Source organism: Emys orbicularis, chromosome 8, assembly GCF_028017835.1.
Source record: "Emys orbicularis isolate rEmyOrb1 chromosome 8, rEmyOrb1.hap1, whole genome shotgun sequence".
In the NCBI taxonomy this organism is placed as follows: Eukaryota; Metazoa; Chordata; order Testudines; family Emydidae; genus Emys; species Emys orbicularis.
In genome coordinates, this window is record NC_088690.1 from 35,111,952 (window position 1) to 35,122,916 (window position 10,965).

Below are 10,965 nucleotides of genomic sequence, written 5' to 3' on the forward strand. Positions count from 1 at the left end.
GCTCTCTAGAGTTTGTGTGTCTCGGGTAATATATGCACGTCTGGGTGGGCTGAAATACACTGCTGGACTTTTTACCTCAGCACACCAAAAATGTGTGTGTATTGGCTGAACAGAATGCTTCCTGTTGTGTGTTAGTGCTTACATATATGTGTACATTTTTCTTACTTGACAGCATTCCTTTAAAATAATGTGAACCAAAAATAGTAAAAAGGCTTGTGAGTTTAAGCTGACATATCTATAGAACTACTTTCTTCTACAGTTTTTCTTCACGCTGCATAAAAAATTGCTCCATCTCCATTATTTCCCCACTCACATATCTTGTTACGAGTTTCTGATCCATTTTTAAGAGTGTTATTCCCTGAATAGCCTTATTCTCACTAGTGTATTTGTTTCTACGGTCACCCCCTGCAGCATATTCCAAATGCACGTGTCTTAACAAAGTTTAAAATATTATTATTTTATTATTTGTCATTCTGTCTTGGTGAGGATGCACTGTTTGATGGTTAGACCAGTCTACAGGGAGTAGGAAGGTCTTAGGTTCTGTTCCCAACTTATCTAGCTGTCACTATTTATGTCCTTGTGTGAATTACTCTGTACTTCAGTTTCCCTATCTGTAAAATGTGACTAATACCTACTTCATATAGGATAATTAATATTTGTAAATCTGAGATCCTCTGACAAAAGATAACATGTAATGACAAAGTATTACTGCTATATTTTATTATAGGATGAAAAATGCTGCTATTTTATTAAAGCAAATATATTTTTCAGGGATTTAACTAAATTTTAAATTTGCGTATTGTGTATGTAGTGAGCTCATGCTCAGTTCAGTAGCTGAGAGATGGTTACACATTTAGGCTTCATATCTGGAAAGACTTAAGCACATGCTTAACTTTACACACTGATTTCAGTGAGACTACCCATAGTGTGTAAAGTTAATCGTGTACTTAAGTCTTTCCAGGTCTAGAGCCTTAATTGTTAAAAACAGCATTGTTAGGTATAATTTTACTTTCATCCTCTTGCATAACTTGCATTGTTTCATGCCTGCTGTGTACATTATCCAAGAAGAAAATAGAGAGGTGATAGTTCATTATTAGCTGTTTTTGCTGAAATGTTTGGAAATGGTAGAACCTCATTTGTTAAATGACTCTCTATTCATAATGAGTGAAAACTATTGAAAATATTTAGACCTTATTTTATACTGTAATGTTTCAGCATGCTTTTGTGCATATGGAATTCTCCTCCTCTGTGACATACAAAAGCATACAAGTTACCTATTTTTATATATTTTTGTATTTTAATTTTCTTCTTGGAGTTTTTTTCAGTTAAGCTAAACATGAAATATCTTTCTATGTACTCACTTCTGTTCCAATCATGCAGTGAGCTCCAGAGACATGGGAGTTTCTAATGAAGTCCAAGGGCATAGCGGTTTGCCCACATGGAGCGCAGTGCACGATCGGGGCTTTTGTTTTTGTTGCAAATTCATTAACGAAAAAAAGTCTAACACTGGGCCTTTTTTATTAGGTGTAAAAAGTAACAGAAGAAAAATATTAATTAGAACCTCACTAATCTATACTAAATCTAGGCATTTTCCCCATCTTTGCAAATGTTTAAGAACACAAGCTGGAATAAGGTCCTTTATGTTACTAAAACGTCATCATTTTTGCAGAATGTGCTATAGAATATATACTAGTATGCTGCTGTGAGTGCCTGGGGAAGGAATTCATGCCTCCTTCCATATTAGGAAAGTGCCCAGCACATTGTGAAATAAACTTTTAAGTATTTTCATAATTTAAAAATGAACTACAGTTGACCAAATACATGAACAAAGTATATATTGTTATGTACTTCTCTTTGGTTAACCTGATTTTGAGTCTGATCAAGTCCATTGAAGTCAATAGGCATCTTCTCATTGACTTCAGTGGGCTTTGGCTGAGGTCATTTGAGTAGTGCTGATTAGCAGCAACTCCCATTAATCAGTGAGAATTGGAGGTGCCCCTTAACTCTCAGTATCTGGTCCCTACTTGCTAATTTTCAAAATTCATTAATTAGCAATGGGTCTCCCAGTTGTTACTGTGAATTAATATAGTTGTACTTTATCTGACTTTTATGAGCCTAAAATTTTCTTCATGCAAGCATTTCCAGTAAAGAAAGTGTTTATCAATTAATATTAAGTGGGTTTGGAACTATAACCTTTCTGACAAATGCAAACAGGCAAATAAGAATTTGTCATACCGATTCACACTAATGACAGTTGTGTCTAGTCCAGCATGTTGTCTCTGATGGAGACCAGTACCAAATGCTTAAAAGGAGGTGCAAGAATCCCCATAGTGAACAGGCATAGATTAATCTGCACACTTGAGAGGTTTCTTCTTAACCTCATTGATTAATGGTTGGCTAATGCTCTGAAGAATGAGGGTTTGTATTTCATACAGTTTATATACTATGCAACGTAACTGAATAGTCTCATTTTCCATTTGTTTTATTCTTTTATTAATCCATCTGAGCTCTTGGCCTCAGTCATATCATGCAGCATGATTTCCACAAGTATCTGTGTGTGTGTGTGTGTGTGTGTGTATATAGCGCTAGTCCCTCAGAATTGCCAGTCCTGATGATTATTTTAAAACAATAATTTAGAAACCTTTGAAAGGTGTTCTGTAAACTAAAACAAATCCTCTGGCCTGAGGAAATGTTTCTTTAGTTTTAAATCTTGATGTGCTGTGAATTGATTTGCTAGTATGTTCACACATACAGTGTGAAGAACACTATTTCATCTATTGTTTCAGATTTCCTATAGATATTTTTCAGTATGTTCTCCCATGCCTCCATTTGCATCCTCTCTCTGTCCAAGGAGTGCTTAATAGTAGCCCCTTAGTGATGCTCTTTAGTTGGACATACAGGTTGCTGTCTGTCCACAGCGGTGCTTTTCGTCGTTAAAACTTTTGTTGTTTAGGGTTGTGTTTTTTTCACACCTCTGAGTGACAAAAGTTTTAATGCCGAAAGTGCCAGTGTAGACATAGCCATACCCTCTGCTGGCCCAGTAATGAAAACATCAGAAGAAAATTTCATGCTGAAGATCCCACAGGTCCAATTATTACTCCAACAGCATTTTGTTTTAGTTAGAAATAATATTTGTCTGTATCTTTCCAGCAATTGTCTCGTTCACAAGCATCTGACCCTTTCTACTACTGTTTCCAGGAAGAGTGAGTCATTGGCCCCAAGATTTTTCATCAGTTTATGTTCTGAGTTGGCAAAAATACTGCCATAGATGTTCAACTGAGGGATTTTCTGCTGTCAGTTGACTAAATGTGTGCATATTTTTGTGTATCCCTTTCAGAATCTTGTTAGATTCCTCTCCCACCCAATTTGAAACACTGGTAGTCACTTGATGTCTGTTAGAATTACATCTGTTCCTGATTTTATTTATGAAGCCTTGTGAATGTATATGGATTTGGAAATCTGGCTGATTTTCAAGGAAGTCCATGGAACTATACATAGGATGTTACAAATCCTGGAGTGCCGTGGAATGCTTAGCATTGGAAAAAATGTCTCTACCTTCCTTGCCAGTGTCTTTATTCACAATTCTGAGAGCTGGCTATCGCAAGGGAGTCTAAATGCTACTACTTCCAGTTTGATTTTCTGAGTGAGAATAGCAGGAGGTTGTCTGAAATTACAAGGCCTCCTATCTCAGTGATGCAGAGGATTTCTTCAAAGAGCAATCCTGTCAAAGTGATGTCTGGGACATGATTCTTTGGAAGTGCAAATTACACCATCACAACTGTGGGAGGGGAAAAAGTGAGAATATGGGCAAGTCTATCACCAATCTTTTAATTGCTGTGTTTGGAGATTGTTAGCAGCCCACAACACAGTTACTCTCTGGGGAAGGAGAAACAATCTTCTAACAAATGTTTGAAAAACAGAAAATGGTATTTATTGTGGAGGCTAAAGATACAGATACACTCAATTAAGGTAGCAACTTAGAAAAAAGGGCCTGCTCTAAAGAGTCATTTGTGTGTTTAATCCTGATACTAGGTTAGTGCATATTGTGTAGTAGTTGGATGCCTTCTCTGTGACATTAGCAGAACAGCTTCTTAGCCTATTCAGTGAAGCCATTCATTGATTATCCCAGGAATTCTATATTGAAGGGAAGTTCATATACTAACACTTCTAACTTTTTCAGAATATTTTGTTCATAATGCATGCACACAGATTGTTTATGATGATGTACAATTTTTGTTGGTAGGAAAAATTGTGAGAGGGCCAGACATGTTCAGTTTTTTCCTTGTGTTAGAAAACAGATTGTTCAGTGAAGGCTGAAATTCCAATCAGCTTGCCTCAGTTGCCTCTAGTGAGATTACATATCCCAGTCCCAGTGCTGTCTTGGCAGAAAGTTTATGGATTCATCTTCTGATACATGTCAGTGCTTCCAACTGTATGCGGAGAGGAAAGAGAGGAGAAAATAACATCTTATAATAATGAAAACAGAAGGTTTTCATTAAAATGCTGACCCTCAACACTGACTCTTATTGCAGTTAATTCCCATAAATGTAAACTGTTGGCTGTTCTTTGTACTTATTCTCATCTTGGAATAAAACTGTAACAAGAAGATCATAATTCCTTTTAGGTGACGCACCAGATTGCAAATACATTAGTGGCTTATATTCAGCCTGTATATGTTGTTCTTTGCCTGTACATTTCCTAGATAGAGCAGTAGAATGTTGAAACAATTAAATGAGAGATTTTGGATAGCTTTCTTTTTCTTCTCTCCTGTTGTCATGGTCACTTTGCTTCTGCCGTATGACTTGGGTCACGTGAGTGTATCCAAACTGGTCATAGCTGCTCCTTGTCATTGTATATTTGCACACTGGGAACCCATCTTCTCTAGGCAGTTACTTGTTCAGTCTGTGGTTTACAATCCAAAATTGAGATTTTTTTTTTTCTTTACTTCCTCTGGGGGAGAAGTATTGTCTTGTTGTTAGGGTACTGGGCTAGGAGTAAGGAAACTTGAATCTTGTTTCTAGCTTGCTGTGGACTTCCTATTTGCCTTAGGTAAGTAAATTAACTTTTTTGCCTCCATCTGTAAAATGGGAGAAATATTTCCCTTCCTCAGATAATTGTTTGAGGCTTAATTCATTAATGTTTGTAAAGTGCTTTGAGATCCTCTAATGGAGGGCACCATATAAGTACAAAGTGTTGTTATTTTTAGTTATTACTACAGATCAGAGCTTTCGTTTCATATGGAATTGAACATTTTTTTTAAATAATGGAAACTAAATTTAAGGGCAACAAATTCTATTTTTTTCCTAAATCTCAATGATCAGAGTTATTGCCTAATTGAAATAAAATGAAAGCTATTTTAAATTTCTTTCATTATTGTAAAATGTTATTTTCTCCCAACTTTTGCTTACTTGGATCCTTTTTTATCATTTGTACAAATAAATCAAGCAGTATGCTGTAAATGTTAACTAACTAGTTACTCCATAGACTACCATTTTAAAAGATGTTTATTTACAGTATTCATCAAACATTAGTGTATAGCAAATTTTATTCATTAAAGTGAAAAGTTAAGAACATAAGAACATAAGAAAGGCCGTACCGGGTCAGACCAAAGGTCCATCTAGCCCAGTATCCTGTCTACCGACAGTGGCCAATGCCAGGTGCCCCAGAGGGAGTGAACCTAACAGGCAATGATCAAGTGATCTCTCTCCTGCCATCCATCTCCACTCTCTGACAGACAGAGGCTAGGGACACCATTCCTTACCCGTCCTGGCTAATAGCCATTAATGGACTTAACCACCATGAATTTATCCAGTTCTCTTTTAAACTCTGTTATAGTCCTAGCCTTCACAACCTCCTCAGGTAAGGAGTTCCACAAGTTGACTGTGCGCTGCGTGAAGAAGAACTTCCTTTTATTTGTTTTAAACCTGCTGCCTATTAATTTCATTTGATGACCCCTAGTTCTTGTATTATGGGAATAAGTAAATAACTTTTCCTTATCCACTTTCTCCACATCACTCATGATTTTATATACCTCTATCATATCCCCCCTTAGTCTCCTCTTTTCCAAGCTGAAGAGTCCTAGCCTCTTTAATCTTTCCTCATATGGGACCCGTTCCAAACCCCTAATCATTTTAGTTGCCCTTTTCTGAACCTTTTCTAGTGCCAGTATATCTTTTTTGAGATGAGGAGACCACATCTGTACGCAGTATTTGAGATGAGGGCGTACCATCGATTTATATAAGGGCAATAATATATTCTCAGTCTTATTCTCTATCCCCTTTTTAATGATTCCTAACATCCTGTTTGCTTTTTTGACTGCCTCTGCACACTGCGTGGACATTTTCAGAGAACTATCCACGATGACTCCAAGATCTTTTTCCTGACTTGTTGTAGCTAAATTAGCCCCCATCATATTGTATGTATAGTTGGGGTTATTTTTTCCAATGTGCATTACTTTACATTTAGCCACATTAAATTTCATTTGCCATTTTGTTGCCCAATCACTTAGTTTTGTGAGATCTTTTTGAAGTTCTTCACAGTCTGCTTTGGACTTAACTATCTTTAGCAGTTTAGTATCATCTGCAAACTTTGCCACCTCACTGTTTACCCCTTTCTCCAGATCATTTATGAATAAGTTGAATAGGATCGGTCCGAGGACTGACCCTTGGGGAACACCACTAGTTACCCCTCTCCATTCTGAGAATTTACCATTAATTCCTACCCTTTGTTCCCTGTCTTTTAACCAGTTCTCAGTCCATGAAAGGACCTTCCCTTTTATCCCATGGCAGCTTAATTTACATAAGAGCCTTTGGTGAGGGACCTTGTCAAAGGCTTTCTGGAAATCTAAGTACACTATGTCCACTGGATCCCCCTTGTCCACATGTTTGTTGACCCCTTCAAAGAATTCTAATAGATTAGTAAGACACAATTTCCCTTTACAGAAACCATGTTGACTATTGCTCAAACAATAGTTTGTTTTTCTATGTGTCGGACAACTTTATTCTTAACTATTGTTTCGACTAATTTGCCTGGTACAGACGTTAGACTTACCGGTCTGTAATTGCCGGGATCACCTCTAGAGCCCTTTTTAAATATTGGCGTTACGTTAGCTAACTTCCAGTCATTGGGTACAGAAGCTGATTTAAAGGACAGGTTACAAACCTTAGTTAACAGTTCCGCAACTTCACATTTGAGTTCTTTCAGAACTCTTGGGTGAATGCCATCTGGTCCCGGTGACTTGTTAATGTTAAGTTTATCAATTAATTCCAAAACCTCCTCTCGTGACACTTCAATCCGTGACAGTTCCTCAGATTTGTCACCTACAAAAGCCAGCTCAGGTTTGGGAATCTCCCTAACATTGTTGGTTTATCATTTGGTATGTATTGTTCATTTAACACTTGTACTTATCAAGTATTTGTTTAAGAGGGAGGTATAGAGCAAATTCACTTGACGAAGGCTGGCACTCAACTGATTTCTTTTCGTAATTCCATATTTACTATAAATGACTAATGCCTTCGAAGCATTGTATGACAAATTACTATATGTTTGTTGTGATAGTGTGTGGAGTGTTAGCTGTATGTACTGAGAAACCTTGACGTGTGGCAACATGGATACATCATAGGAAAGGAATGAGGCAGTTCATGAGGCAATTTTAAGAGCCCCATGAAATTCTTTTTATTTTTAATAGTTTTGTTTTATTTTTCAGGAATTTTTAGTTATTTCATTTATCCGCATGGGAAGGGTCGGGTCAGGAACCTCCCACCCCCAGGAGGGTGGGAGGTTGTAGAACAAGTCCACCCTGCACTCACTCTGCAGTGGCACCTCCTTTCCCTTGGGGTTGGGCTTGGCTCTCTGCTCTGGGTGTTGCAGCCTGGTGAAAAGGGTTGGAGCACTGCTTAGGTTTGTCTTGGTCACCCCTCTGTCATGGAGGCAAACTTGAGAGAATGAAGCTGTGACCCCTGTGTGCCAGGTCTCAAAGCCACTTACTCAAATTTGACCCGACTGTCGCCCTGTCATGATGGCGGAACGGCCAGGCCAAACTAGAGTGGCACTGCAGCTCCATGCTCCAAGTTGCAATGCCTGGAATGGGGGGCTGGGCCATGCCCCATGGGACAGGAGCCTCTGCTGCAGGATGAGTTTTTTGTTTTGTTTGCTGTTTTTTCAATTTATTTCATGTAATTTTGTATTTGAAAAAAAACGGGGCTCTAGTAATTTTCTATACATGGTATCAAAGTTCAGTTAGGGGATCTGGCTTAGAGCTGAGCTGATGAAAGACAATTGTGTGAAAAGATCTTGAACTACTCTGTAAGTCCTTAGGAAAGGAGCATTTGAGTTTTAGGTGGTACAGCTCCTTCCTGATGATTGGGATGTCCAAATCTACTTCATGGACATGAAAGTATCACTTCCCAACTGTGGTTTATTGAGCAATAGCTGGTAGCTTGTGGAGAGTTGATTTTTCAGGTGATGCCTCCTTTCTTTGTTTCTAGCTGCTAGATTGTTAGAGCTCTGTGTGGATACAAAAATATATGGATCCGCATCTGCGGATCCGGTAGCCGGGTTTTACCTGTATCCACACCTGCAGCAGCAAGCCCTCTCACAAGGGCTAGTGATGGGGGGAGAAAGGCGGGGGCGAGGTCTTGCAGGGTGGAGACTGGGGGCAAGGGGCAGCGCAGGGGCAGGGTCTCAAGGAGAAGGGGCATCTTGGAGGGGAAGGGTTGGGGGAAGGGGTGTCACATCATGTGCTATGCTTGTGAGCGGTGGCACATGGCAGCAGCAGTGCGTGTTGCATCACGGGGCAGAGGAGTGGGGTGCCGGGGCCCTGCCCACTCCAATCCCCATGGCCAGGAGCGGGCCCTGCTGCCCAGGAGCTGGCAGGCAAGGCCTAGGACTGGGAGCGTGGTCAGAGCTGCTGGGCCAGGCCATGGTGGGGACGCTGGCACTGCCCAAGGGGCCTGAGCTGCTGGACTGGAAGCGGTGCAGCAAGCGGGTGCTGGACAGCCCCGACTCTGCCCAAACCCAGCCAATGGCTGCTGGCCACTGGCCCCAAGCACGTTGCGCTCCCTGGGCTGCCCGAGCCGGATGCCGCGGGCCAGGTGCCACCGGTGAGTAGAGCCCTGCGCGGTTGTAGCTGCCTCCGATCCGCAAAAATGGTTTGTGGCTATGAAGCGAATATCTGCAGATTTGCAGGGCTCTATAGATGGTATTGAAAGAAGCTAAAAAATATTACTTTCCGAATAGTTCTTCCATGTAAGCAGTTGTAACAGGCACAGTGATGGTATGTAATTTTGAATAGGAGGAGAGGTCTGTGTGTTTGTCTCGGGGACCACCTCCCGTTCTTACACAATCTCTGTGCTATGATGTGGTCTTCACTATGAAATGGTTTGAATACCTGTGCAGTAGATGTGTAAGACTAGGAGCTGAGATTCTGTTCATGATGATATTAAGTTATAGCTTGTTTTTATGTAAAAATCAGTAAGGGCTTATTTATTAACCTGGTTTTCCTGTGTATAAAAAGTATTTCTTCTGTAATATGTAGATGTAATTTAATCCATTTGCAACTGTTGTTTTTTTAAAAATTAGTCCATTGGTTTCTTTCTGGTTGTAATCACATAAAACTATCTTTAATATTCCTAATGTGATTATTTATTTAACAGCTACAAGGAATCAATAATTGGGGAAGGTTTGACTTTGACATTGATCCATGATCAGTAACCTGCTGCTGTTACATCTGAGTAATTTTTGAACAGAAAGCTATAGTGCCTGCCACACTTCTAGCACTATATAAATAATAATAACATAGGTGTTTGGAAAGTGCAAACACATTTGGCCATCTAGAAGAGCACAAATAAAATCGTTCCCTGACCTAGGGGGATGTAAATGGGTTTTTAGTTTCATCATTTCCTTCTGGTCATCTCTACTAGGCTGATATCATAGTGTAGCAAAAGCTGAGTCCATTGGAGAAAGGACCATTCTTACGTTGCTTTGTAGTGAACTCACTGTTTCAAAAATACTACTGAGAGGCTCCAAAAGGATTGTTAACTTGATGCAGGACGTTGAGGGAGAGGTCAAGAGGAATAAAGCATGGCTTTCTAGAGCCATCACATCACATTTGGAAAAATCATATATTTCTAACAATCTCCCCCTACAATATTGTATTTCAGCAATTTGGGTCCTGAAATACCTCTTAATTTTCTTAATCTAGGATTCAGTGAAAGCAATTTTTTTGACAAAATGTCTCAGTATCCATTAATAATCTTTTATTTTAAGATCTTTGGTCAAAATGTTAAGAACAAGTTGTTTTCAATCTTAAAAAAAAAAAAAAAAAAATAGAGAAGGGGGAAAAAAAACAACCCTACACCAACCAATAAAATGGTAGTAACTTGACAAAAAAGGACAGATATTTTTAAAAGGTGTGTTCGTCAATTCTTGTAGTAAAAAGTAATAATTACATCCCACGTATTTTTGATTGCAGTTTTTTGTTATATAAGGGTTATGTACAGAGAAACAGATGCTGCTTACTTTAACACCAAAATGCTGACCAACAGATTTAAGATGGGAAAGAAAAAGTTACTTTGCTGCCATATTATGACTCTTTTTGTTTCAGCATTAAAAAAAAAAGAAAAGACAAGCTCATTAGAATGATAGGAGACAGCACCAAACAAAATACCCAGATGACAGATAGGGCTTGATCCTGTGAGGTTCAAAGTTTAACTTCTACTGAAGTTAAGAGGACTTGTGGATGCTTAGCAACGTACATGTTTGTAATACATTTCTAGATTGTAAAAGAGACATCAATGGAGACGTAGCTACTACTGTACATAGGAAAGAGACTGCATCAGTAAAGAAAAGCAACCCCATGAATAGGTGCAGCCTGCTTGAAAAAGAAACAGCAAAACAAAGAAAGAGAAGGATATTAGAAAACTTTGGGACTTTAACTCCTTACTCATATTATGTCATGATAACAGT